Source organism: Sturnira hondurensis, unplaced genomic scaffold, assembly GCF_014824575.4.
Source record: "Sturnira hondurensis isolate 20B ecotype Veracruz unplaced genomic scaffold, ASM1482457v3 Scaffold0010428, whole genome shotgun sequence".
Taxonomy (NCBI): Eukaryota; Metazoa; Chordata; class Mammalia; order Chiroptera; family Phyllostomidae; genus Sturnira; species Sturnira hondurensis.
Window position 1 is genome coordinate 24,821,548 of NW_028083059.1, and position 27,089 is coordinate 24,848,636.

At 37.0% G+C, this 27,089-nt stretch overlaps 1 long non-coding RNA gene across 2 annotated transcripts in view; it reads right to left on the reverse strand.

Annotated features, from left to right (window-relative positions):
- Positions 1–25,492, reverse strand: part of LOC118995878 (uncharacterized) — a 77,476-nt gene extending 51,984 nt beyond the window's left edge. The window contains exons 1-4 of one of the 2 annotated variants that reach the window (XR_005068369.1): positions 25,334–25,492; positions 18,022–18,122; positions 16,690–16,821; positions 5,692–5,881 (exon numbers count right to left, since the gene is read on the reverse strand). This is a non-coding gene — a long non-coding RNA (uncharacterized LOC118995878). The remainder of the gene's footprint in view (positions 1–5,691; positions 5,882–16,689; positions 16,822–18,021; positions 18,123–25,333) is intronic. The other variant, XR_005068370.1, reaches the window with a different exon arrangement.
- Between the last annotated feature and the right edge of the window lie 1,597 nt (positions 25,493–27,089).

Consider the following 27,089-nt stretch of genomic DNA (forward strand, 5'->3'; position numbering starts at 1 on the left):
GAATGCCACATCCAAACTAAATCTGTTTTTGACATTCTTCAGACTCCTGTGCTTTAATAAATTTCCCCAGATGTCTGAAAAAGACATGAAAGTTAATATGTCCCCTTTCTTTAAAAAATTGTAATAGACATTTGGCAATGACAATGATCACCATGCTTCAAAGCTGATAAAGTACACTCAGTTTTCAGTGAACCTAAAGCCACCAGAGAAATGAGAAAATATGCACCCCACTATCAGCTTGACGCTCAAAACAAGAAGGTTTATGTCACTGGATGACAAACTATCACCCTTGCAAAAGAGTTCTAACACCCATCAGCTCTTCTACCTTGCACTAGACCTGACTGTGTGAAGACGAAGCCTATTAAGAAGTCTCTGGCATTATTAAATAGATCACACAGCAGAGAGGAATATTAATAACTATAGTTAGCCTCAGCCCAGTACATTAAAGCAAGTTGCTAATATCAAGACTGTAAATCTTATTGCTTTTCTAATTTTTTTTATTTAACACACTTGCTCAGCAATAATGGCAGGACACCCATGTATTATCAAACACAGTTTTAGATTCTTTACATAGAGTAAATGATTTAATCCTGACAACCACCCTGTAAGGTTGATAATTACAATAATCCTCAACTTACAGAAAAGCGAACTGAGACACAGAATAGTCAATCAAGATTCTTGCCTAAGGTCACATAACTAGTAAGTGGTAACACTGGGATTTTACACCTGAGGTCTTCAGTAGTACATAGTACTTCTTCTATACTTGACTGCACAGATGCAGAAACCACCTGTCATCTTGATCACAGGTCTCGCAAATGAGCACTGCTGGCCAGAACGGAGAGTGACTATTAAAATGTGGAGAAAATGTAATGCTATATGCCACTACTAAACAAACAGCTCAAAAAGCCCTCCCTCATCAAAGTACTACTACTAATAATTTAGCATTATTTGGAGACAAGTATATATCAGCACATTGATGTGTTTTAGAGTCATTAATCATTTAGTGGATGCCATCATCATCACCAAAGCATGCCCAGTAATTTATGAAAGCTCACTTAATTAAAATGGGTTCTTCAAGAATCACTGAATTTAGATGATGACAGTCTGCACATTGGAGGCCCCCAGTATATTACAGTAATAATATGATTCTCAGGGAAAACAGATTTCATTCCCCCAAGAAAATGCAGCAAAGATGAAGAAGAAATATCAGCTCATCCTGATGGGAAAAGTAGACTTCCTGGCCAGCCCGTGCAGCTCCTTTCAAAGAGTAACAACCCTATACAGCTAATAAACTCTGGTTCCCCCAAGAGAAGCAAGTGGTGTGTGGCATCCCCACACAGCTCATCATCTCAGAGCAGATCACAAAGTTTATAGTGCCTGAAGAATGCACAGCTACCATATCTAATCCACTAGGGACGGAGCTGGTAAAGTGCATGCAAATTTGTCTTTTGCCTACTAGTGTGCTAAGTGGGTTTTCTATCAATCCTAAAATAGCAAACTCCACTCACAGCTCTATAAATACCCAGGATGACAAAAAGGTTACCTAGGGATGGCTACTTATATTATAAAAGATTCTTCTTTTACAAAAATATTTCCTTCCAAATTTCTTAAAATAGAGATCTCTCTTGAGTATCCTTAAGTGTGTTGTGGTTTATGAAATTACATTCACACAAGGTTGTAGAAAGGGGAAGGACAACTGATGTTTATTCAATTTCATGTTTCTGCTTTTCATATCATTATCTGATTTAACCCTCATAGCCACAAATGGAATATGAGCCACATAAACTTGCAAGATGTATCATAGGAAATAAGATAGGTAAAAGTATCAGATTCAGCCCGTACAATGGAAAATCACTGAACTGGCACTCCAGAAACGGGCTTGCTTTACCAAGTCTGCTACCAAACTGGGCAGGATCCAAGCACCCTCTCAGAGCTTTAGTCTCTACTGTAGCTTCAGTCTCTACATTTATAGAGTGACGGTTGCTGAACACATACCTCAAAATCTGCTCCTGTAGAGACAGTCCACATTTCCTTATCCATAATATTTCAATCCAAAGTCAGCAGAGATGACAAAAGCTTTTAAGAGAAAATTTAAGTGGAAATAGACTTTTTTTGCTCTACAGCTTTTTCTTTAAAACATGATTAAGGAGATAACCATGGCTTTCATTAGCTTCAATTAGTAATTGTACCATAAGTTTAGGAAAATAAAAAAGACAATGGGGCATAATTAACCTCAATCTATTGATTTCATAAGTCTATATTTATAGGAGGAAACTGATTAAAGCCACTAGAAGATGTCCACAGATGAATTGGTGGCAGAAGAATAGCTGTAAGTGATCAGAGCTATAATGGGTAAAAAATAAAAATGAAAATGAAAGAAAAGTACAGTCTTTTGATGAAGTAATCTATGTTTTATATGTCAGCTTGTTATGAGCCATTTTACAATCTATAAATCAAGAAAAGGATTACCTGCCCTGTTTGATACTGACTCCTCTAGTCCACAGTTTCATGAAGACCTAGCGGATGGGGTGCCATTGTCGATCTCTTTTCCTCCCTTTAGTGTCTATGCTGATGCTAATACAGAGACAGAACCAAAAAAAAAAATCCCAATTTTAATAGTTGGGAAGCAAGTAAGAAATGCAGATGAGCAGTTAGAACACCAACCTGGGAGTCACCTATTCACCTATTCTAAGATGACATTCCACATTTCAATGTATCCATTTATAAGACACTTGCCTCTAAGTGCTTTCTAAGGCTTTTTGTGAAAGATGCTAGGACAGTGTACAATGACATAATATCTTACCCATCTTTTAACTCTAGTTCCTCTTTTCCAAGCCCAGATTAAATATCTTATCTTCTCTGTGGAATTTCCACTGTTAAACCGCAAACCACAGTTACATTCTTAGAGATAACACCTATTATTGATCACCTACTTTGTGCTAGCCACTGTACTAATAATGGTAATTGCATTGCCACTTTTTTTCTCAAATGATAAATAAAGAGTAATAAACAGTTTCCTCATTTTATAAGAGAAAAAATACAGGTTGAAGAATTCCTATGCAGCCGAAAGAAAGGAGCTCCTACCCTTTGTGACAGCATGGATGGAACTGAAAAGCATTATGCTAAGGGAAATAAGCCAGGTGGTGAAAGACAAATACCACATGATCTCACCTTTAACAGGAATGTAGACAGCAAAACAAACAAGCAAGCAAAATATAACCAAAGACACTGAAATAGAGAACAGGCTGACAGTGACCAGAGGGGAGAGGGGGGCGGAATTTCAGGGGAAAGGGGGAAGGATTCACAGAAACAAGTATAAAGGACACATGGACAAAAACTAACAGGGGTGGAAATGGGAGGGAGGTTGGGAGCACGGGAGGGTGGGGTGGGCTGGAATGGAAGTAAAAGACAGAAAACTGTACTTGAAAAACAATTTCAAAAAATGAAAAAAAAAGAATGTATGGAACTTTTCCAAAATCACATAGCTGATAAATTTCAAAGTTGGTATTTTTATAGTGTTTGTTTGACACAATCTCCAAAAATGTTGTGTTTTTGACAACTATACTATATTGTTTTTTAATTTCTTCTGAAAATTCTTATAGAATTTGGACTTGATATTTATAATACTCTATTTAATTTTATAGTTGCTTATGTTACTCTCTGGACATTCTGGGTATACATATATCTTGCTGTAGTCAACGTCTGTCATTTGCTAATCCTAAAAGGAACATTTAGAACAGCGATTTTCAACCAGAGTGCGACAAGAGGCACACTATTGTGTCACAAGAATTTTTAAAGTACGTAGCACCTGACTATTTAGTCAGAGGCACTAACGTCTTTTCCCTTATATTGTCAAATACAAAATGACAGCAGCCTTACAATAGCTGTCCAATATGAATGAACCAAAATTATACCTACTTGTTGTTATATTGGCAAAAAATGTAATATATTTTTAAGTGTGCCACAGAATTTTAGTAATTAGTTTATATGTGCCATGAGATAAAAAAATATTGAAATTACTGGTTTAGTGGAGGGATCAAGATGAGATAGCAAGGAGGTAAAGAAGGTAAGAAGGAAAAGAGAGAAGAAAACCAAAAGGCAGGGAAGAAAGAAGGAGGGAGAGATGGAGGGAGGGAAGAAGGGAGAGAGGGGAGGAGAGAGGAGGAGATGGTGGGAAGAGAGAGAGAGAGACAGAGAGATGCACTTCCCTTGTTACTAGAATAAATAAGATGTGTGGTTTAGGTACTATCCATCACATGCACCAACTGAAGACACTGACGCAAAACCTAACAACATAGGGGATGGCTCTCCTGGGTGGCAAAGTTTGAAGTGTGTTTTCTCAGAGTAATTCCTGCAAGCTCAGCTACAGTATCTGTCTTCAACCTCCCAACAATCCTGACCTCTCTTCAATGTGTAGTATATTCCATTCTGCTTAAATTAGCTAGTATGGATTTGGTTATTTGCCATTAACAATTTGTCAGATTAATATTAGTTTCTATACTGATATATATTTCTGTGCAATAAATTATTCCAAAATGTAATGTCTTAAAACTACACATTTACTATCTCACAGTTACAAGGGTCAAGAACATGGACATGACTTAAATGGGTCTTTCACAGGATTGCAATCAAGTTACTGGTTAAAGAGTCTGAGGCCTTATGCAACAGTACTACTGGGGAGAGGATCCTCTTCCAAGTTCAAGCAGTGATTGTTAGTGGAATTTAGTTTATTGAGGACTGTTGAAATGAAGGCCTCAGTTTCTTGTTGTCTATTGTCTGAAAGCTGGTCTCAGTTTTTTGCCACATGGGCTCTCTAAATGGGCTCTTGTTTCATCATAATGTTCAAGCCAGAAAGGCAATGGAGAGATTCTATTAGCAAGACAGAAGTCACAGTCTTTTGAATCCTAATGGCAGAAGTCACTTTCTATCACTTTTGCCAAATTCTATAGCAATTAAGTCACACACAAAAGTGGGGGTCATATTCAATACAAGGGCATAGTTAGCAGAAGGCCAATGTGATAATTAATTTTATGTGTCAACTTAGTTAGGCCACAGTACCCATCTATTTGGTCAAACACCCATCCAGAAGTCACTGTGAAGGAAGTTTTCAAATAAGATTAACATTTAAATTAGCAGACTTTGAGTAAAGCAGATTATCATCCACACAGTGGATGGTCTCATCTAATTAGTCGAAGGTCTTAAAAAGACTGTATCTCCCTAGGGAGAGGAACTCTACCTCCAGACTACCTGTGGACTCTAGTTACAACATCACCTCTTCCCTGGGCTTGCAACCTGCTGGCTTGCTCTGCCAACTTCAGACTTCCCAGTCTCCATAACCACATTAGCAAATTCCTCTCGTTTCTTTTCATATATATCCAAAGCCCACTAGTTCTGTTTCTCTGGAGAACCCTCATACAGCAGGGTTCATTAGCGGCCATCTGATAAGACTCTCTCCTCTAGTTTGAAAAGGAGTAATTGTAGTACTTTATATTAGACAACACACCCCATTTCAAATAATTTAAAATATATTAATGGAACCATTTGCGAGCAGCAGGAAGTTGTAGAAACCATTTAGTCTAACTTTATTATCTTATAGAAGTGGAAACTGAGATACACACCAGTGTAATAACTTACTCAGTACTGTTTAGGAACAAAACCAGGGCAAAAACTGAATTTTCTTAATATTCTTACCACTGTTCCATGGATTATCCTCAATTGAAAGTTGAGAATCTCACTGGTGACCTGAAGTCTGTTTATAGTGAAGAAAAGTCTTCATACAAGTGAACTGCTGGTCAGGAAGGTTGTTCTTCCCTTGTGGGTACTGGCTTTGTGCTGGTGCATTCTTATTCTCCAACCCAGGTTCCTTAATGACCAATGGTACCTATAACCAAGACGGGGGGCTGGGGTCATGGATGCTGCTGGTGGCTGTGCAACACAGCAAAAATAACTGGCCATAAAGGGACTAAACCCCTGACCTCAGCCTCATTAGTGCTGATCTCAAACCAACTATTACACACACATCATATTGTCTATATTTAAAGCTATGTTTGAATCTGCTATGTTACTCTCTCATTAACATCTGGTAGCTAGAAATGATTTAATTGATTTCTCCAGTGCTTTTAATCACTGCAGAATGTTGATGAGTAAGTATATAAAATAATTAAACTAGTGTTTTAAAAATATTTTAGTTAAAATGAACCCAAGAAGCACCTTGAAATACAAATTAGACAAACAAGAGCCCCTTTGATAAATTTTCTTGTTTACTGCTACCTGCACATGGTGGAAAATGTAGGGCTGAATTGTCAAAACTTGCACTCAGCCTGGGTGTTCATGATTTGAGGCAATTTGTGGAGATTAAAATCATGGGTTTTCTAATGCATATCAACAATAAATCCTGTTGCTTCTTCTTGTCCAGCCCAGGAAAAAAATCGATGCTTTTAGGTAAGGAGTGTTGATTACAAATTATTTTGAGCAGTGATTTTAAAATGACATCCAAGCTCCAGTGAGAGTTTGACTTAAAGTCATTTAATCAAGGATATTAAATTAAAGGTTCACTCTGCTCTAGTGTGATAGGTTGCAGAAGGAAGGAAAATAAACATTAACATGTCTTATACCAGGTGCTTAATGCGTGTGATCACATTTGATCCTCACTACAAACCAAGAGACAGACATTTTAATCTATATTCTATTGCTCAGGAAACTCAGGGTCAGAGAAGTTCAATAACATTCTCAAGGGCACACAGTTCTCAGCTACCTGGGGAGCAAGAATTAAACTTAAGTCTATTAACTGCATTGCCCATATCAAGTGCTTTCTACAATGTCCCCTATACCATCTGATTATTTTTTACCATATCTATTGTAAAGAAAAAACCTTTATTTCTCCCTCTTCTCTACTTCTCATCTCCCCAAAAGATACCCCCTCACCCCTATTCTACTCTAACTCTTGCATACACACACATGCATACCACACACACACAAACATACACAGGCTTGTGGCAGAGAGGAAAAAAAAGTATTTGGGAAGCCAAATCTCCAGTCTGACTCCACCTATCTTCTCAGACAAGTCACTAATCTCAGCGTCTTCATTGGTTAACACACCTGTTCCCTATGGTCTTGTTCCTTTCTAAAAGCATATATCTAAAAGTCTATCAAGTATTTTTATACTTTAATATCTATACCTCTTTAAGTGGAATATGAGGTAATCTGGTTACTTTGATGCCTCAAGCCCACCAGCAATTTTAAGCCTCTTATCCTAAACTGCCTAATATAGAATCCATCACTAGACTCAGGTGGCTACTCAGCAATTGGTATATGGCTGGTGTGAGTGACAGACTAAATTGTAATTAAATTTAAAATTCTAAGTTGAGTAAAAAAATCCCACAATTTTTATTGCTTCACAAGCACTGGATCTCACTTTAATCATTGAAGCTTTAGCATGTGAATCATGATATATGAAACACACAGCAGATTTCAAAGTCTTAGTTTTAAAAACATATAAAATAGAGGCTTCCAGCCAAGATAGAGGCATAGGTAGACACACTGTGTCTCCTCGTACAACCAAAAGAAGGACAACAAATTTAAAGACAAAAAACCAGCCAAAACTGACAGAAAATAGAACTGTATGGAAGTCCGACAACCAAGGAGTTAAAGAAGAAACATTCATCCAGACCAGTAGGAGGGGTGGAGACAGGCATCCAGACCAAGAGGAGAGGACCCAAGGCAAGGTGGCAGCTGGCAGAGAGGGCAGTCCCACATTGGCATGCAGATAAACCAGGAGAAGCAACTGGGGAGCAAGACAGACTGTACAACTCATGGTTCCAGTGCAGGGAAATAAAGCCTCAAAGCCTCTAACTGAAAAAACCTGTGAAGGTTGAGGTGATGGAGAAACTCCCAGCCTCACAGGAGAGTTCATTGGAGAGACCCACAGTGTCCTAGAACCTACAGAAAACCACCCACCCAGAAAGCAGCACCAGAAGGGTCCAATTTGCTTGTGGGAAGAAGGGGAAGTTACTGAAAGCCAGCAGAAAGTGGAGCAAGCACCATTGTTACCTCTCACGACCCTCCCCCCATGTACAGTGTCACTGCACAGCAATGTGCGTTGCCCTGCCCTTGTGAACATCTAAGGCTCTGCACCTTACTACATAACAGGTATGCTGAGACAAAAAAAAAATGGCCCAAATGAAAGAACACACCAAAGCTCCAGAAAAAATACAACTAAGTGACAAAAAGATAGCCAATCTATCAGATGCACAATTCAAAATACTGGTAAACAGGTTGCTCATAGAAGTGGTTGAGTATGATCACAAAATAGAAAAAGAAGTGAAGGCTATATACAAAGTGAAATAAGGGAAAATGTACAGGGAACCAACAGTGATGGGAAGGAAACTGGGACTCAAATCAATGGAGTGGACCAGAAGAAAGAAATAAACATTCAACAAGAATAGAATGAAGAAACAAGAATTCAAAAAAATGAGAGGCTTAGGAACCCCCAGGACAACCTTAAACATGCCAACATCCAAATCATAGGGATGTCACAAGAAGAAAAGGAAGAGCAAGATATTAACAACTTATTTGAAAAAATAATGAAGGAGAACCTTCTTAATCTGACAAAGAAGATGGACTTCCAGGAAGTCCAGCAAGCTCAGAGAGTCCCAAAGAAGTTAGACCCAAGGAAGCACACACCAAGACATGTCATAATTACATTACCCAAGATTAAAGATAAGGAGAGAATCTTAAAAGCAACAAGAGAAAAGGAGACAGTTACTTACAAAGGAGTTCCCATAAGACTATCAGCTGATTTCTCAAATGAAACCTTGCAGGCAAGAAGCAGCTAGGAAAAGTATTTGAAGTCATGAAAGGCAAGGACTTACATTCAAGATTACTCTATCCAGCAAAGGTATCATTTAGAATGGAAAGGCATAAATTGCTTTCCAGATAAGGTCAAGTTCAAGGAGTTCATCATCACAAAGCCCTTATTATATGAAATGTTAAGGGGACTTATCTAAGAAAGAGAAGATAATAAAAAATATAAACAGTAAAATGACAACAAATTCACAACTATCAACTGAACCTAAAAAGAAGAACAAAAAACAAAAACAAACTAAGCAAACAACTAGAACAGGAACAGAATCACAGAAATGGAGATCATAGGGAGGGTTATCAATGGGGGAGGTGTAAGGGGAGAAAGGGAGACAAGGGGAATAAGAAGCATAAATGACAGGTAGAAAATAGATAAGGGGAGGCTGAGAATAATATAGGAAATGGAGAAGCCAAAGAATGTATACGTACGACCCATGGACATGAACTAAGGTGGGGTATGTGGGTGGGTGCTTTTGTGCAGGGCAGAGGAGAATAAAAGGAGGAAATGGGACTAGTGTAATAGCATAATCAATAAAATATATTTATATATATATAATATCTCATTAATTGTATTACTTGTTACAATAATATTTTAGGTGAATTGGCTTAAATCCAAAATATTGTTTAAAATAATCTCATCTGTTTCTCTTTTTGAAAAAGTTCTTTGTGACTACTAGAAAATTTTAAATTACATCTGTGGCCCTGACTGGTGTAACTCAGTTGGGCATCAGTCCACAAAGCAAAAGGCTGCTTGTTAAATTCCCAGTCAGGGCACATGCCTGGGTGTCAGGCCCTGTCCCAGTCAGAGCGTGTGCAAAAGAGAAGGAAAACAATCAATGTTTCTCTCCTTCTCTATCTCCCTCCATTCCCCTTCTTGTAAGAATGAATAAATAGTAAAACCTATAAAATAAATTTTTAAAATCTTTAAAATAAATAAATTACATTGATGAATTGCATCATATTTCTACTGAACAGGGATACCTTTGTTCCTTCTTACTAATGTAGTAGTAGGTCCACACTGGGGTCTTAAAATCTGTATCTTCAGTGGATTCTGAAGTCCAATCACCATTGAGAATGACTGTCAGAGGTTACAGCAAAGTGTCTCTATAGCACCCTTTTTTGTGTGATTTATTTTCTTACATAATATTATTCTTGTGCCTTTTTTGGTCATTCTTCTCCATCGTAACTGAAAAAGTAATCAAGTTTTAATTTATCACCACTTTATAAGACCTAAATATTGCAGAAGAGTTGTTACAGCTAATTCACTTTAAATGCCAGCACTTTGTATGCTTGAGGTAGGTAGGTTTAATACAAATTATTTTTATAGACACAAAGAGAAACCACCTTCAGAAAGCCAACCATCCTCTCTAATTGCTATAGAGAAGATCCAGAGATGAGAAGGGCCACTCTTATTTATTTACCTATTTATTTACCTATTTATTCATTTAGAGTAGTGATGTCACTATAATAAGGATGAACAGGCTCTGGGAGGGAAGGGCGGCAGACATAGCAGATTAACACTTAATATCTGCCTTCCCCTATCAGGCCAAAAGGCTAAAAACACATGCTCCGGTCCCCTGAGGCCTGGGTAGCAGACATAATTTAGGTCTGGCTGAACAGAGGCATTCACGTGACATTTGAAGGCCACAATCTAGCAGCCGTGTTGAAGAGAGGACCGAAATTCCATTTAACTTACTGTTCCCAAATATTCCCATTTAAACAAGTAATCAATATAAAAATTTTAATAATCCGTTCTATATTCTTTTTTAATACTAAGTCTTCTGAAATATGGCATACATTTTACCCTTATTGCCATCTGCATTTTGATTAAGGCAGGGCTCAGCAAACATTTTCTGTGGAAAGCCAGATGGGAATATTTTAGGCTCTGTGGGCCGGCCACATACAGTTTCTGTGCTATAATATCTTTTTTTGTGTGTTTGTTTTAAAAAACATTTTTAAGTATAAAGGTTGTTCTTACCTCGTGGCCATAAAAATACGGGCCAACTCAGGCTGCAGGTTGAAACCCCAGCTTGAGTGTGATGCATCAGCCCTTCTCTTGGTCCTCTGACTCCTGTACTGACTCTTTCCTGCCTAAGGTAGCAAGAGCAGATTCTCTTCTCTGCAATGGAATGGCTGAACCTGCACAGAGGACTGTACTCCCCTTTCTGCAGAGGAGGGCACTGAGTTCTAGGGAATTTTCCCAGGTCCCACAGCTAGAAAATGGCAGGCTAGAGTGAAAATTCACACCTAAAGTTCAACTCCACAGCTCATGCTTTTAGACGCTGCATCAGACATTCTCCATTGCTGAGACTTTCTTTACCTTGATTAATGAACGTTCACTGATCCACTGATTTAGTCTACAAATGTTTATCAAATGAATATCTGCGCAACATTATGAATAATATGTACAACACATAAGTAATAGGGACATTGCTCTTACTCACATTTAAGCTTATCTTTGAAAAGGTTCAGAGTTCTTACCAATTTAATTTATGATATACAAAATGAAGTGCAAGATTGACAATTATTTTCTTGCTTCAATCAACATAAATGGCAAACCAGATAATTCAGGAATGATCCAGTTAACTCAAAACTGGCAGAAGTACAAACATTTTATGTTCTCACTCTAGTTCAAAATCAAGACCTTTTATTAGCTTTGGACATTATAAAGAGGTCCTGAAATAGAGACAGAATCAAGGAGTAACAGGCTACATTTCACTAATGTAATAAGGGGCAAAGTAATCAATCCTCAGTTAGGCCAGTATATTAGAACATTTTCTTTCAGTGTATTTATTTACTTGTGTGATTATTCACTCTATAAAACTTTTGCCCACTGTTTTTGTTTGTTTGCTTGTTTGCTTGTTTGGCAGTAGCCCTCCACAATTCTCTGGCTTTGCTGTATACTAAAGTGAATCACTCATTACTCCTCTTAACAAAATGTAATGGCTTCATATTTTAAATTGATTTCTCTTTGAGCCAGTTCCCTATTACCAAGCTTTTCTGAAACCGCAATTAAAATGCAAGCTGGGTATTTCTGATGTTTCTTATTTAAAATTCTACAGTAGACTTCTGGCCAAGATGGAGGCATAGGTGGAAACACTGTACCCCATCCCACAACTAAATTTAAAGACAGCGAAGTTTTAGAAACGAAAATGCAGCCAAAATAGTGAAAATTGAACTGTACAGAAGTCCAACAACAACAAACCACTCAGCCAGACAGGTAAGAGGGGTGGAGTCAGTGGTGCAGTGGAATGGGGCAGGAAAAATCATTTCTTACCAACCCAGGAACATAGGCGGTGGCAGTTGACAGATCCCAGGCATCGGGTGGCGACGGGTGGACCAAGTGAGGGCGCAGGGCAGCTGGCTGACTTCGGTCACACATTCACGTGCAGATAAACCAAGCAAAGGAGCAAACAGTGAGACAGACCATTCAGGCTAGGGCCTCAGCAACAGGAATTAGAGCCTGAAAGCACCAACTGGAAAGACTTTCTCTGGGTCGAGGGGCTGGGAGAGGCTCCCAGGCTCACAGAAAGTTCACTGGAGAGACCCACAGGGTCCTGGAGAGTACATGGGCCCACACACCTGAGAACCAGCACCAGAGGGGCCCAATTTGCTTGTGGGAAGCCACAGAGGGGACAGAAATCTGAGAGAGAGCGGAGCAAAGCACCATTTTTTTCCCTCTCTCACCCCGCCCCTACGTACAGCGTCACAACCCAGCGACTGGGTCACCCGGCCCTGGCGAACACCTAAGGCTATGCCCCTCATACATAACAGGTGAGAACAGACCAAACATTATGACTCAAGAACAGCTCAAAACCCCAGAGTCTATAATTCTAAGTGATCAAGAAATAGCCAACCGTTCAGATGCACAGTTCAAAATACTGGTGATCAGGATGCTCACAGAATTGGTTCATTTTAGCCACAAATTAGAGGAACATATGGAAGCTAAACTGATTGAAATGAAGGGAAATGCACAGGAAACCAATAGTGATGGAAAGGAAACTGGAACTCAAATCAAGGGAGTGGACCAGAAGGAAGAAAGAAACAACCAAACACAAAAGAATGAAGAAACAAGAATTCAAAAAAATGAGGAAAGGCTTAGGAACCTCCAGGACATCTTTAAACGCCCCAACATCCAAATTACAGGGATACCAGAAGGGGAAGAGGAACAGCCATGAATGGAAAACTTATTTGGACAAATAATAAGGGAGAATTTCCCTAGTCTGGCAAGGAAAATAGACTTCCAGGAAATCCAGGAAGCTCAGAGAGTCCCAAAGAAGTTGGACCCAAGGAGGAACACACAAAGGCACATCATAATTACATTAGCCAAGATTAAAATGAAGGAGAGAATCCTAGAAGCAGCAAGAGATAAGGGGACAGTCAACTATGGGGGAGTTCCCATCAGACTGTCAGCTGATTTCTTAAAAGAGACCTTACAGGCAAGAAGGGGCTGGAAAGAAGTATTCCAAGGCATGAAATCCAAAGACCTACATCTTAGATGACTCTATCCAGCAAAGCTTTCATTTAGAATGGAATGGCAGATAAAATGCTTTTCAGATAAGGTCGAATTCAAGGAGTTCAACATCACCAAGCCCTTATTATATGAAATGTTAAAGGGACCTATCTAAGATAAAGAAGATAAAAAATATGAACAGTGAAAGGACAGCAAACTCACAGTTATTAACAACCACCCCTAAAACAAAAGCAAACTAAGAGGACAGCTAGCTCAGTATCGGAAACATAGGAATGGAGATCACATGGAGGGTTAGCAACAGGGGAGTGAGAGGAGGAGAAGGGGGGAGAAGGTACAGAGAATAAGTAGCATAGACAGTAGGTAGAAAATAGACAGGGGGTAGGGCAAGAATACTATGGGAAATACAGAATCTAAAGAACTTGTGACACATGGACATGAATGAAAAGGGGGGAATGGTAGGTGAGGGGTGTGCAAGGTGGAGGGGAGTGAAGAGGGGAATGGGACAACTGTAGTGGCATAATCAATAAAATATATTTTAAAAAATAAAATAAAATAAAATTCTACAGTAAACTTTTCTTTCAGTATCTCTTCAACCCTTAATTGTGCAGTTGGTCTATATGTGATCACCTTGTGCTCATCTATGTAACTCCCCTCCTTACTTATAATAGTGTTTTTCATACAGTAAAATTCCTAATAAATATGCATGAATAAAATATCTGTAAGGGAAGCCAAGAAGCCTAGGATTCTTTTCTCCTTTTAATGTTTCTTTTCAGTTCATGTGGCAAATAACATTATTTTCAGTATACACTATAATCTCCCATGTAACTATCAGATAGGCTGCCGTATTGGTTCCAAAGAGTTTGAGTTCGGGAGCACCTCCCCTCTAGGGGCAGGTAACAGATACCTTTGGGTGGAGGAATAAGACCTTAAAGCATAATTTCATTAACTCTAGGGGTGTCTTTGTAGTATTTCTACAATAGGAATCTAAAAAGTATAAACTTTTTTGGATACTGCAAAATCTGGTCCAAAATGTTTTTTTTTTAATTAGGAAAAAAAGAATGAGAACACCTGGGGGGGAAAAACATCCTTCAGAAGCTTAGAGAAGAAGTCAGGAAAGTCCTAAATTGCTAAATTTTATTATTAAAAGATAGACTTTTTAAAAATCAAACTATAGAATCATTTTTATTTTCATTAAGAATAAAATAAGTATCAATGATAATTTAAAAGGATTGATATAATTCAAATTTTAAATAGTGAAATCTATGGTTAAAGTAGATATATAAATATGCATTTATGTTTGTATGTATACATATATTTTTAAATTAAATACTGAGACATCTATGTACATGAGATATGTAGAGGGAATATATATATGTATATAAAACTATCTTTTTACCTATATGGAGAGAGAGTTGTAGCAATTTAAATCATGTTTTTATTATTCTTATCTACTCTTGCCAGGTAAATGAAGTTTTATTAAAATCCTAGCAAATTGATTGGCCATGAACTTGTTTATGTTTCACGTATAATTATTAAACTCACACATTTAACGAAATATCTTCAGGCTCCTCAGCTTATCCAATTTTTCTTTTTAATTATAGACTAACAACGCTCACAAACATTTCCAGTGCGTATTGACAGCTGCCGTGTAAATGGTGCCCTCTCTCACATTAGTGTGGACAATGGACTGTTGCTTCCTCTTAAGTATTTCTGTTTACATCCACATCTTACTGGTATTGAAAAGGGTACTGGGTTGAGGAAAGAGTTTCCACTGTACTAAAAACTTTTCTCACTAGTTTTATTTCCTGAGACTTCCGATTGAACTGGCTTCTAACATTACATTGCTTTTTAGTTTATCGAAGTTTCTGAGAAATGGAAACATTCTGTAAGCTATGTATAAAGAAGTGTTTAATGTCCCCAAAGAATAAAATAGGTAAGTGTCAGAGGTATGTGTAAAACTCGAAGGTACATTACTGTAACCCTTTCTCTAGAGGAAAAGAATATGTGGGTTTTAATCCTGGGTCATCTTATTTGTTTTTTTAAACCAGAAAACTATTTAACCTTTCTCAACATTTTAAAACCTCTTTAAAGTTCTTGTAAGGATCAACACAGATAATTCCATATATAGCATCACCTAGTATAGTACCTTATAATAAAGAAGCACTGAGTAAATGATAGTTCATATTAATTTTTTGTTATTGAGGAGGTGTGATTACAAGGGTAGGAAATGACATCTAAATCTATAAATATAGGGAAGTTCATTATTTGCAGATGACAGGATGTTTTGTATTGTCCTTTTCACAGTAGAAGCAAAATAAGTTATTAGCACGGAGTTAATTTAAATATAACACAATTAACTAAGAGAACAGCCAGCACTGTTAAACAGGGGTAGGTCCAATTTTGCAGAGCACAGAGGACTGTATGCCTCTAGGATCATAAAGATGATTCACAAAATCTATTTGCACTTGCATTCTAGCAGTACTCACGTTTTGCAAGTTGATGGTGTGTGTCCATAAATTGAATAAGCAGCTGAGTATGTGGTTAGCACAGAATTTAAGATAGCCAGTGGTGTGCTGTGGTCAGCACTAGAGGTAGTGAATAATTAAACATTCAGGTGTTGTAAAGCCAGTTATTAAATCATTGGTAACTTTAAATTGACCATAGTAGGAGCATTTACACCACAGCAATTGGCAAATGCTACAAATCCCAAGTTGGGCCCACCCTAAAGACCGGGTTTACCACTAAACTACTGATAAACTACTCATACATATACATTTAATTGCCAGCTTTAACACTTAATTCTTTATAGCCTTTAGAATGTCATTTTACTTTTCTCTCTTGAAATTTTCTCAAGAAAATATTATAATTATTTCTTTGTCATAAAGTTGCTTTGAGGATTGAGTTACTTTATGTAATCACTAAATACATACACTATAAATGGTAGTTCATATTAATAAGCCAAAATCATGAAAGAGACAACAAAGAGAAAATCAGAAACTAAAAGTAAATGAAGAACTTCCTGAGAACAATGAATTTTTAAAGATTTTATTTATTTATTTTTAGAGAGAGGGGAAGGGAGGAAGAAAAAGAGGGAGAGAAACATTGATGCGTGAGAGAAACAAGGATTGCTTGCCTCTCACATACCCCCAAATGAAGACCTGGACTGTAACCCAGGCTTGTGCCCTGCCTGGCAATAAAACCAGCAGCCCTTTAGTTTGTAGGCCTGCACTTAATCCACTGAGCCACACCAGCCAGGGTGGGAACACTCTATTTTCGCTGTGTTAACAGCTATCACTAACTAAGTGATTCTAAATTTATAACAATATGTAATCCACTCAGTTCAGCATCTCACTCACCATGAAAAGACTGTTGTATGCTTTTTTACTCTCCCCAAAAGATGAAATGAGAGAACCAGTTTTATGAGAGGTGCTTTCTTGGTTAGCACGCTGCTCTGGGACTGGCTCGTATAAACTGGTCATAGAGCCACCCTGCAATAAAGAGATTTGTGAGTCAAAAAATAACAAAATAATAATTTTCCTTGAAAAGTCATCTAACCAAACCCACCTCTCTATGGTACCCCATTTGAATTACCCTAGGCATACAGATTAAGAGTTTACAGTGTGCCAGTTTTGAAGAGTAAACAAGAAAGTAAAAAAAGACATTCTCACCACTTCTTACAGAGCCAGAAATTCAAACAACATTGTAAGTGTTGGAGAGCCATGCACAAAATGAGGTAATTTCTCAAGAAGCATGTTGAAGACATCAAGTTCAAGATACTAAATAAAGGTTAATTTGTGTACCAATAAACTGCGTTGGGTGTCAGACCTTAGATATATGCATGTCTTTAATTAGCACTGTGTCCTTAAATGAGAAGCACAATCTGTTGTTTTATAGCTTCCTCAGCTGTAAGGCAGCAGTTCTTACCATACAGAGCAATTGTCAGGACCAAATGTGCACAGTATGTGCTTTCAGACAGCAAAGGTATTTCACAAGTACAATAAAGGTATTAATATTAAGGTTCATGTTTTTTCATATTAAAAAATAATATTATTTATTTGTTTTGTTATGGAGTAATGAATTTTTTAAAAGTATGAGTTTGCATTTAAAACCATTGTGAACTATATCATAATCTTTGTATTTGGGAAGCAGATGTATTAACTGAATTGACTTGCTATATATTTTTTTCTTTTTGAGACAGAATTGCTCTAGTTATGCATCATCTAGAACAGTTTGAAGGGAGATAGGTATGCACTAAATATATCAAAAATTTCTAGGCATGGTAACTGTTGATACCGATAATGGTGTCATCAATATAAACATCTCTTGGATTATAAAAAAGTGTTCTTGCTTGAAACAATGAGGAAAAAACTGCTGTGTTGCATTGAAATGGTCTCATCTTTAAAAATGTATTTTAAGATACAAGCAAAATAAAGGTTGAATTCTTTTGTACTATCAGCCTTTGGAACTCTCGACCAATATGCTCCACAATTTGAAATTCTTAAGTAACCCCTGCTCCAAACACATGGCAAATTATTAGAAAAATTAAAAGACCTAAATAAGACCTAAATATGTGTGTTCTAAAATACATAAATATATAGGGCATTCAAAACCCAACAAAACATAAACTGATGAGTAGAGGTAATGATTTGTACCTACTAAACACCCATTCTCAAACAGGTAGCACTGACCAGATTTTGGGCCTTGTGAGATAACATGCATTAGACATATGTCCTCCACATAAAGCAAATTCCATCCAGGGGCTACAGCAGCACTCACTATAAAAAGGAAGCTGAAAAAACAAAACAAAACAAAACAAGACATCTTCCAACAGTTGTTGGGCCAGAAAAGCAAAATTCAATAATGCAGCAGCAAAGTGGGATCTGAAACAAACTCAGCCAGTTCAGTGATTGGATGATTCATACACCAATCTTGGGATGAGGTCTCTGGACCAGAAATGCAAGCCTTGATTCTACATTGGAGCCACAGACAGACTTGAGATCTTGCCTCACAACTGGGTGGAGAAAGGGAAGAGACCAGAAAGGAGAGGAAGAGAGAGGGCAAGAGAGAGGAGAAAGAGAAAAAGGGAGAAAGTCAGAGATATAGGAAGCAGGAAATGGGAGAGGAAAGAGAAAAATAGTTAGCACTCAACAGTAGCCAAGATATAGGAAAGGATCAAATGATGAGAAGGAGAGCCATCAGCATGGACAGTCTGAAAATGAAACCATTTTATTCTAGATAAAATTAAAATCATAAAATGGATGAAGTAATTTTAAAAAGCATATTTATTACCTTCACAGACCTAAATGAAAAACTAATTCCAATTAAAAATAATGTATGATGTCATGGATGAAGCTGGAAAGCATTATGCTGAGCGAAATAAGCCAGGCAGTGAAAGACAAATACCATATGATATCACCTTTAACAGGAATGTAAACAACAAAACAAACAAGCAAGCAAAATGTAACCAAAGACAGTGAAATACAGAACGTGCTGACAGGGTCCAGAGGGTAGAGGGGAGAGAAGCACAGAGTAAAAGGGGGTGGACTCACATGAATAAGTATGAAAGACACATGGACAATAACTAAGACGGGGGGCGGAGATGGGAGGGGGGTGGGGAGCACTGGGGGGGTGCAGGGCTGGGAATACAAGAAAGAAAACTGTACTTGAACAAAAGTTAAATAAATAAATAAATAAAGCCAAAGAAAATGATAATGTTATACTTTATAATTATCATGGAATGTTGAATTTATAGAGGGGAAAATACATAATAAACCATAAATGAAGTCATACTAAAAATATATATATATATAATGTATGATGAAAACAAAATAAGCAAAAATAAAACAAGAATGATTAAATAACAACAAAAATTTAAACTCTTGAAAATGAATAATTATAGAAATTTGTGGTAGATAATCAAAAACTGGGATGAACTCTAGACTTCTCAAAAGAATTAGAAAGTGCTGGGGAGTTCTCATCAAGAGTATAGAATAGAAAGATAAATAGAAAACACATGAAACATTCAGGTAGAAGTGGGGAGGGTATATTGAGATTCTAGAACACAGGATTAATAGGAATTCTAAAAAATTAAAATGACAGAATTCTTTTTTCAATTGAAGAAAACTATAAACCGCCCTGGCTGGTATAGCTCAGTGGATTGAGCACGGGCCTGCGAACCACACGATCACGGTTCGATTCCCAGTCAGGGCACATGCCTGGGGTGCAGGCCANAAAAACTGGGATGAACTCTAGACTTCTCAAAAGAATTAGAAAGTGCTGGGGAGTTCTCATCAAGAGTATAGAATAGAAAGATAAATAGAAAACACATGAAACATTCAGGTAGAAGTGGGGAGGGTATATTGAGATTCTAGAACACAGGATTAATAGGAATTCTAAAAAACTAAAATGACAGAATTCTTTTTTCAATTGAAGAAAACTATAAACCGCCCTGGCTGGTATAGCTCAGTGGATTGAGCACAGGCCTGTGAACCACACGATCACGGTTCGATTCCCAGTCAGGGCACATGCCTGGGTTACAGGCCAGTTCCCAGCAGGGGACTCACGAGAGGCAACCATACATTGATACTTCTCTTCTTCTCTCCTTCCCTTCCCCTCTAAAGATAAATAAATAAAATTAAAAAAAGAAAACTATAAACCAATTTAGTTATAACATAGTTTGTTTTAAACCCTAAATAATGATAACAAAATAAAATTTAATAGTGTATATAAAAATATAACATAGCCAGCCCTTGCTATGTGGCTCACTTAATTAGAGTGTCTTCCCACATACCAAAAGGTTGTGGGTTTGAATCCTGATCAGGGCATATACTGAGCTTTCAGGTATGATCCCTGGTCGGGGTGCATGCAAGAGGGAGGCAACCAGTCCATGTTTCTCTCTCACAATGACGTTTCTCTCTCTTTTTCTCTCCCTCTCTCTTCTTTCCTCTCTTCTAAAAGCAATAAAAATATCCTCAGATATATATATATATATATAGTGGCCAGTCAGTATTTAATATAGGAATATATAAATGCTTCAATATTTAAATACATATTAAAATATTTAAAAGGAAGTTTATTGTTTTAATAAATATTCTAAGGCATTTGAAAAATTTATTATTCATTCATGATCTTAATACATTGTAAAAAGACAGGACTTCCTTAACCTTATCAGGTTTAGTTATCAAAAGCTCCTGAAAACTCAAGAAGTAATTGCATGAACATTAGACACGAGACTAGGATGCCTGCCACTGTAGCCTTCTCGTCAATTTTATAGAAAAGAGAGAGAAGTTGAGAGGTTGCTAAAGAAAAGAAAACCTTACAGATTATCTGCAAATAAAATCTTAAAAATTAACTACCAAAATTTTTAAAATCCAGCAAAAGTTCTTATAATATCAATATTCCAAATTAATAATGTATCCATAAATTAGACAAACAAATTAAGAAAATAATCACAACAGCAACTAAAATTCTTAGACCCCTACCAATAAATTCATCAAAATATGTGGAAGAATTTTATATAGAACATTATAAAACATCATTAAAGACCATAAAAATCAGAATAAATAAAAATTATGCACATTTGTGGATCTCAACCCCATAATGAAGCCAATTTTCTATAAAGAAGATGTAAAAATCAAATCTATCTTTTTTAAATTGATTTATTTTAGAAAGAGAGAAAGGAAGAGACTAGGAGTGGGGGAAAATATCAATTTATTGCTCCAATTATTTATTCATTTATTGGTTGATTTTTGTATGTGCCTTGAAGGGGGATCAAACTCACAACCTTGGTGTATTGAGTCCATACTCTAAACAACTCAACTACCCAGCCAGGGCCTAATCAGCTCTCTCCTTATCAAAGATTGCATCAAAGATTTTTATATAACTTGACGAGATGATCCTAAATTTACATAGAAGTGCAAAGAATCAAAAAGTTCAAATTTTGAAGGACAAGGATGGATATTCTTCAAAGGAAGATGTATACTTGGCATTATAAGCATTTTAATAAGTGTGCAAAGAATAGGTATACGGAAAGGGATAGAGACAAAGCAGTGGCATAGGATAGAGAGTTCAAATAAAAATAGAGGCAGCATTTCAAACTACTGAAGAAATAGTGCAGAGGTAATTCGTTGGTAACCTTAAACTCATAACTATATGATGAGCTCAACAAGAAAATCATCTTGCTTCTAATGGATGAGCTTTGTAAGAGCCTTGTCACAATGTAAAACTCTAAGGAAAATTCTGGAGTCCAATGGCATACATAAAAGGATATTCCTGTCCCCTTTGGAGAGATTCCATTTTGACTTTATAGATCCAAAACAATAGCAGTCACCTTTAATGGATTATTTATAGTACTCTTGGTTCAGAATGGGTAGTTCATTAAGTTTGTCTTATATTTCTCTTAAAAAACAAAAGAGTTACAATTTCCCCCTACACTTAAATAAGGAATGTTTAACTCTTTCAACTGGCTTTCCTTAGTGGTAATCTTTATGAAATGCTTTTAAGCAACCTATCAAAAATGTGCAACCTATGTGCAACCTATTAGATGCACATATATATTCATATTTATCTACAACCACTAAGACATATGAATATATATGTCTTAGTGGTAATCTTTATGAAATGCTTTTAAGCAACCTATCAAAAATGTGCAACCAATGTGCAACCTATCAGATGCACAATTCAAAACACTGGTGATCAGGATGCTTACAGAACTGGTTGATTTTTGTTGCAAATTAGATGAAAAACTGAAGGCTACACTAAATGAAATAAAGGAAAATGCACAGGGAACCAATAATGATGGAAAGGAAACTGGGACTCAGATCAATGGAGTGGACCAGAAGGAAAAAAGAAACAACCAAACACAAAAGAATGAAGAAACAAGAATTCAAAAAAATGAGGAGAGGCTTAAGATCCTCCAGGACATCTTTAAAGGTTCCAACCTCCAAATTATAGGGGTACCAGAAAGGGAAGAGGAAAAGCAACAAGTGGAAAACTTACTTGAACAAATAATAAAGGAGAACTTCTCCAGTCTGGCAAAAAAATAGACTTCCAGGAAATCCAGGAAGTTCAGAGAGTCTCAAAGAAGGTGGACCCAAGGAGGAACACACCAAGGTACATCATAATTACATTAGCCAAGATGAAAATGAAGGAGAGAATTCTAGAAGCAGCAAGAGATAAGGGGACGGTCACCTACAAAGGAGTTCCCATCAGACTGTCAGCGGATTTCTTAAAACGGACCTTACAGGCAAGAAAGGGCTGGAAAAAGTATTCCAAGTCATGAAAGGCAAAGACCTACATCCAAGATTGCTCTATCCAGCAAAGCTTTCATTTAGAATGGAAGGGCAGATAAAGTGCTTCTCAGATAAGGTCAAGTTCAAGGAGTTCATTATCACCAAGCCCTTACTATATGAAATATTAAAGAGACTTATCAAAGAAAAAGAAGATAAAAAATATGAACAGTGAAAGAAGAGCGAACTCCCAGTTATTAACAGTCACACCTAAAACAAAAGCAAACTAAGCAGACAGCTAGATCAGGGACGGAGCCACAGAAATGGAGATCACATGGAGGGTTAGCAACAGGGGAGTGGGAGGAGAAGAAGGGGAGAGAAGGTACAGAGAATAAGTAGCATAGATGGTGGGGAGAAAATAGACAGGGGGAGGGCAAGAGTAGTGTGGGAGATGTGGAAGCTAAGGAACTTATGACACATGGACATGAACTAAAGTGGGGGGATGTGGGTGGGAGGGGTGAGCAGGGTGGAGGGGAGTGAAGGGGGAATGGGACAACTGTAATAGCATAATCAATAAAATATTAATAAATAAATAAATAAATAAATAAAATCACCATCCTAGAGATTTAAAGTTCAATATATTTATATATACCTTCACTTTATAATTCTGAAATCTTTCTTTCCACTAAATCAGTGGCTTTTAATTTCTTTTAGAAAATGCAGTGTTTCATATTTTTATATTTATACAGGCAAAGATAAAACATGCTTTGAAATATGAATAATTCCCAGCCAAGAAAAGGTAACCCCACCCCTTTCACTGTTCACAACAGCACAGTGGGGTGTTATAACAACCTGGTTTAGAGCCCATACACTAAATAACTTTATTTATTTACTCCGCAGTAGAAATAAATAACACTTAAGATGGCCATAATTTTTTCCAAGTACTTTGTAGATATTTTCTTATTAAAGCAATTAACTTAGCTAAACATGTAAACTTTGGAATGCTCAAATAAAATAATTCAGTGCTCTTGATGGTTCAGTCCAATCCAATATGTTTAAAGTAACTTTTTAAGAGTAACTTTAAAAGAAAGAAGAGAGTTACAATCAATTTGAGTCTATGAGGCATGGCTTTGCAGCAATTCTTTTTGATTTTTTGTTCCTTTCTCTATATCACAGAGAAAGACAATCCTGCTCATTATGTGGCTGTAAGTCTTCAGTGGCAGGATTACAAGCACATGCCCCACTAGGCCAAGCCATGCTGCGGTACAGAGACATTAGCACATTGATTATAGCACTGCTCAGAGCGGATTTGGAATGCAGTCAGCTGTGCTGCTACACTGCTTATTTCCATGGGAAGTATATTCATATAAAACCACATATAGCTCTTTTAGATCAACTGGAAAAAAATGCACAATACCACTTAAATCACCTAAAATGGGATTTCTCCAGTCAGATTTATATGGCCCAAAGCAAAGTGGAGGACCAGCAGTTGTTTTGTAAACTGGGACCATATAGGCAACCCAAACTCGATGATTCTGCCTGCCATGACCACAATCGCATTTTGTTTTTCAAGATGCTTGAAGATTAAGTCCCTTGTCTGGGCTCAAAATGCATCCTGCCTAGGTATTACAACCTGTGTCAGCTCCATCTCTAGCACTTATGTTCATCTTATTTGCAACTTGAAAAGAAAATAAACGTCAACTTAAACCATTTTATTTCCCCAAATGACAGGGATCACCATGACATCTTGAAAAACCAATGAATAGACATAATGCCCTGCTATAAACATAGATAGAAATGAATAAAATTATTTTTGACATTCATTTTTAACTTTGGCAGATGCTCACAAAAGCGGGTTAGAATTATAAAGTATTCCCATATCTATGACTACCTGCTAACTTCCACTGATCTACTTCAGGAGGCATAGAACAGTCTGAAAATGACCAGAGGGGAGGAGAGAGGGGGATAGTGGTGGAAAGAAGGGGAAGGGCCTAGACAAAGAACATGTATGGACGACCCATGGACATGGACATCAGTGTGGGGATGGACCGTGGGGGCAGGGGGTGGGGTGGGTGGAAGAGAGCAAAGGGGGAAAAATTGGGACAACTACAATAGAATAACAATACAAATTCTTCTTTCATAAATAAAAAAGAGTAAACAGATAACAAGTGAAAAAAGTAATAACATCAAAAGACTTGAGAGGTGCTCACTCATACCCTTGAATGAGCACATCTGCAGGATTGGATTAACCTATTGTGCCTTGCGTTTGCAGTGCTGTGTGACTCAGAAAGCTGCCTCCGAAGGAGTTTCACCAGGTCAACACTGCATGAAATTCATTATTCAAATAACACAGAACAAATTTTGATTTCTAGGATGTCTCAAAGCAAAGCAAACAACCCAAATGCAACATTTTTTGCAAAAATATTTCTCATACTATTATACTAAAGAGAAAACAATGCTTGCTTAAAAATAATATTTACATATTATACAAATTCAGCATTAAAATGTTAAACAAGTAATTGTTGTAGATAAATATGAATATATATGTCTCTCTATATTTTTGTAAATCACTTGCCTTTGAATAGTGTTGGCTTATGTACTTTAATGAAAACATCCTTTCTCCTCTTTCTGATGTGGCCCTTCTTTCTTATTAGACTGTAAATATATTAATATTACTTCATAGGAAGTTTAGGGAACATCCTAATTTTCATCCTTTTAGTTGACACAATAAGATAAAAATGAGACTATAAATGGTGCATGTGAAGAGACTTACCCGTGAAAAGCAGAAAAGATTCATTTTGGTCAGCTTCAGCTCCTCGCTGCTGTTAAAAACATCACTGTCCCTTGCAGCTCGCTCTTGCCTTCACAGCTGTTTGGGCAGTTTCTCACGGGAGATGATTACAAAGTAAAATCCCTGCCGTAATCTGGGGGATTCAGGGACCATTATCAAATGAGACAGGTCTTTATTGAACAGTTGATTATATTACTGAGGGATCCTGACTAATAAAATGAGAGAATAAGACTTACCATGATCTACGGAAACAAATTTCAAAGGTGGTGATAATATTCCTAAAATCTAGAGGAAAAAAATGCAGAAAACAATTCTAGGTCTAGCTAACTAAATTGAAAGTAGGAAGCACACTCTAAAAAATTATCAACCTTCCTTTCAAAGGTGGTAGGTCTAAGCTCTCTCTTATCACTGTTTTCCATTAATTAAGAAGAATGTTGGATCTCTTACATGGCAAGATACTAAGCTAAGCACATTTTATGGTAGTAAAATATGTATAACATAAAGTTCACCATTTAACCATTTTTAAGTACACAGTTTGTGGCACCAAGTATTTTCACACTGTTGCACAACCATCACCACCATCCATCCCCAGAAATTTTTCATCTTGCAAACTGAAACTCTGTAGCCATTGACTGCTAACTCCCTATTCCTCCCACCCCCACCACCTGACAATGACCATTGTGCTTTCTGTCTCTTAGAATTTCACTATTCCATGTACCTTGTGTAAATGAAATCATGTATTTGTCCTTTGGTGACTGGCTTACCTAACTTAGCATAATGTCCTTTACCTATGTTGTAGAATGGGTTGAGATTTCCCTCTGTTTAAGGCTGAATAATATTTGTATATTATATGTGTATACAACATTTTGTTTATCTCTTCATATGTTGAGGGACACTTGGGTCTCTTCTACTTTGTGGCTATTGTGGCTAATGCTGCCCTGAACACGGGTGTACACATAATCTATTTGCATCCCTGCTTTTTATTCTTTTGAGTACATGCCTAGGAGTGGCATTGCTGGAAAGTTAAACTTAGGTCTTGGAAGTATATTTTTTTCTTCAGCTTGTCCTGGACTTTTTTCCCCTTTAAATAATATTTATTTCTATTAACCCTGGAAAGGGCATCTATAGTTGTTCTTTAGTTATATACCCATTTTTGGAAATATAGCTGAAGAAACCTGAACCACTACTTCTAAAGAATATATGCACCCCTATGTTCACTGTTGCATTGTTTACAATAGCCAAGATATGAAAGCAGCCCAAGTGCCTACAAGTAGATGAGTGGATTTTTAAAAAAGCTGTGCTACATTTACACAATCGAATACTACTTGGGTATAAAAAAGAAGGAAATGTTACCCTTGTGACATCATGGATGGACCTGGCGAGTATTACCCTAAGAGAAATAAGCCAGTCAGAGAAAGACAAATACCATATGATCTCACTTATATATGGAGCCTAACGGACAAAAGTAAACAAAGGAAAGAGAAACAGACTCATGAAATTTTAGTACAGACCCCACACTAGCCCCAGGTGGTGTCACCTTACATTAAATTGAAATAATTATAAACCTTGTGGTCTTTTTCATTGTAAAAAAGTGCCTTAGCCTAATAAAGAATCATTTATTGTCTCAAGCCCATTCCTAAAACGTCATAAACAAAGGACAAATGAAGAGTCATAAATTTTGAAGAAGCATTAATTAGAATAGTGGAACATGAAAATACATACTATTTTGGAACTAATT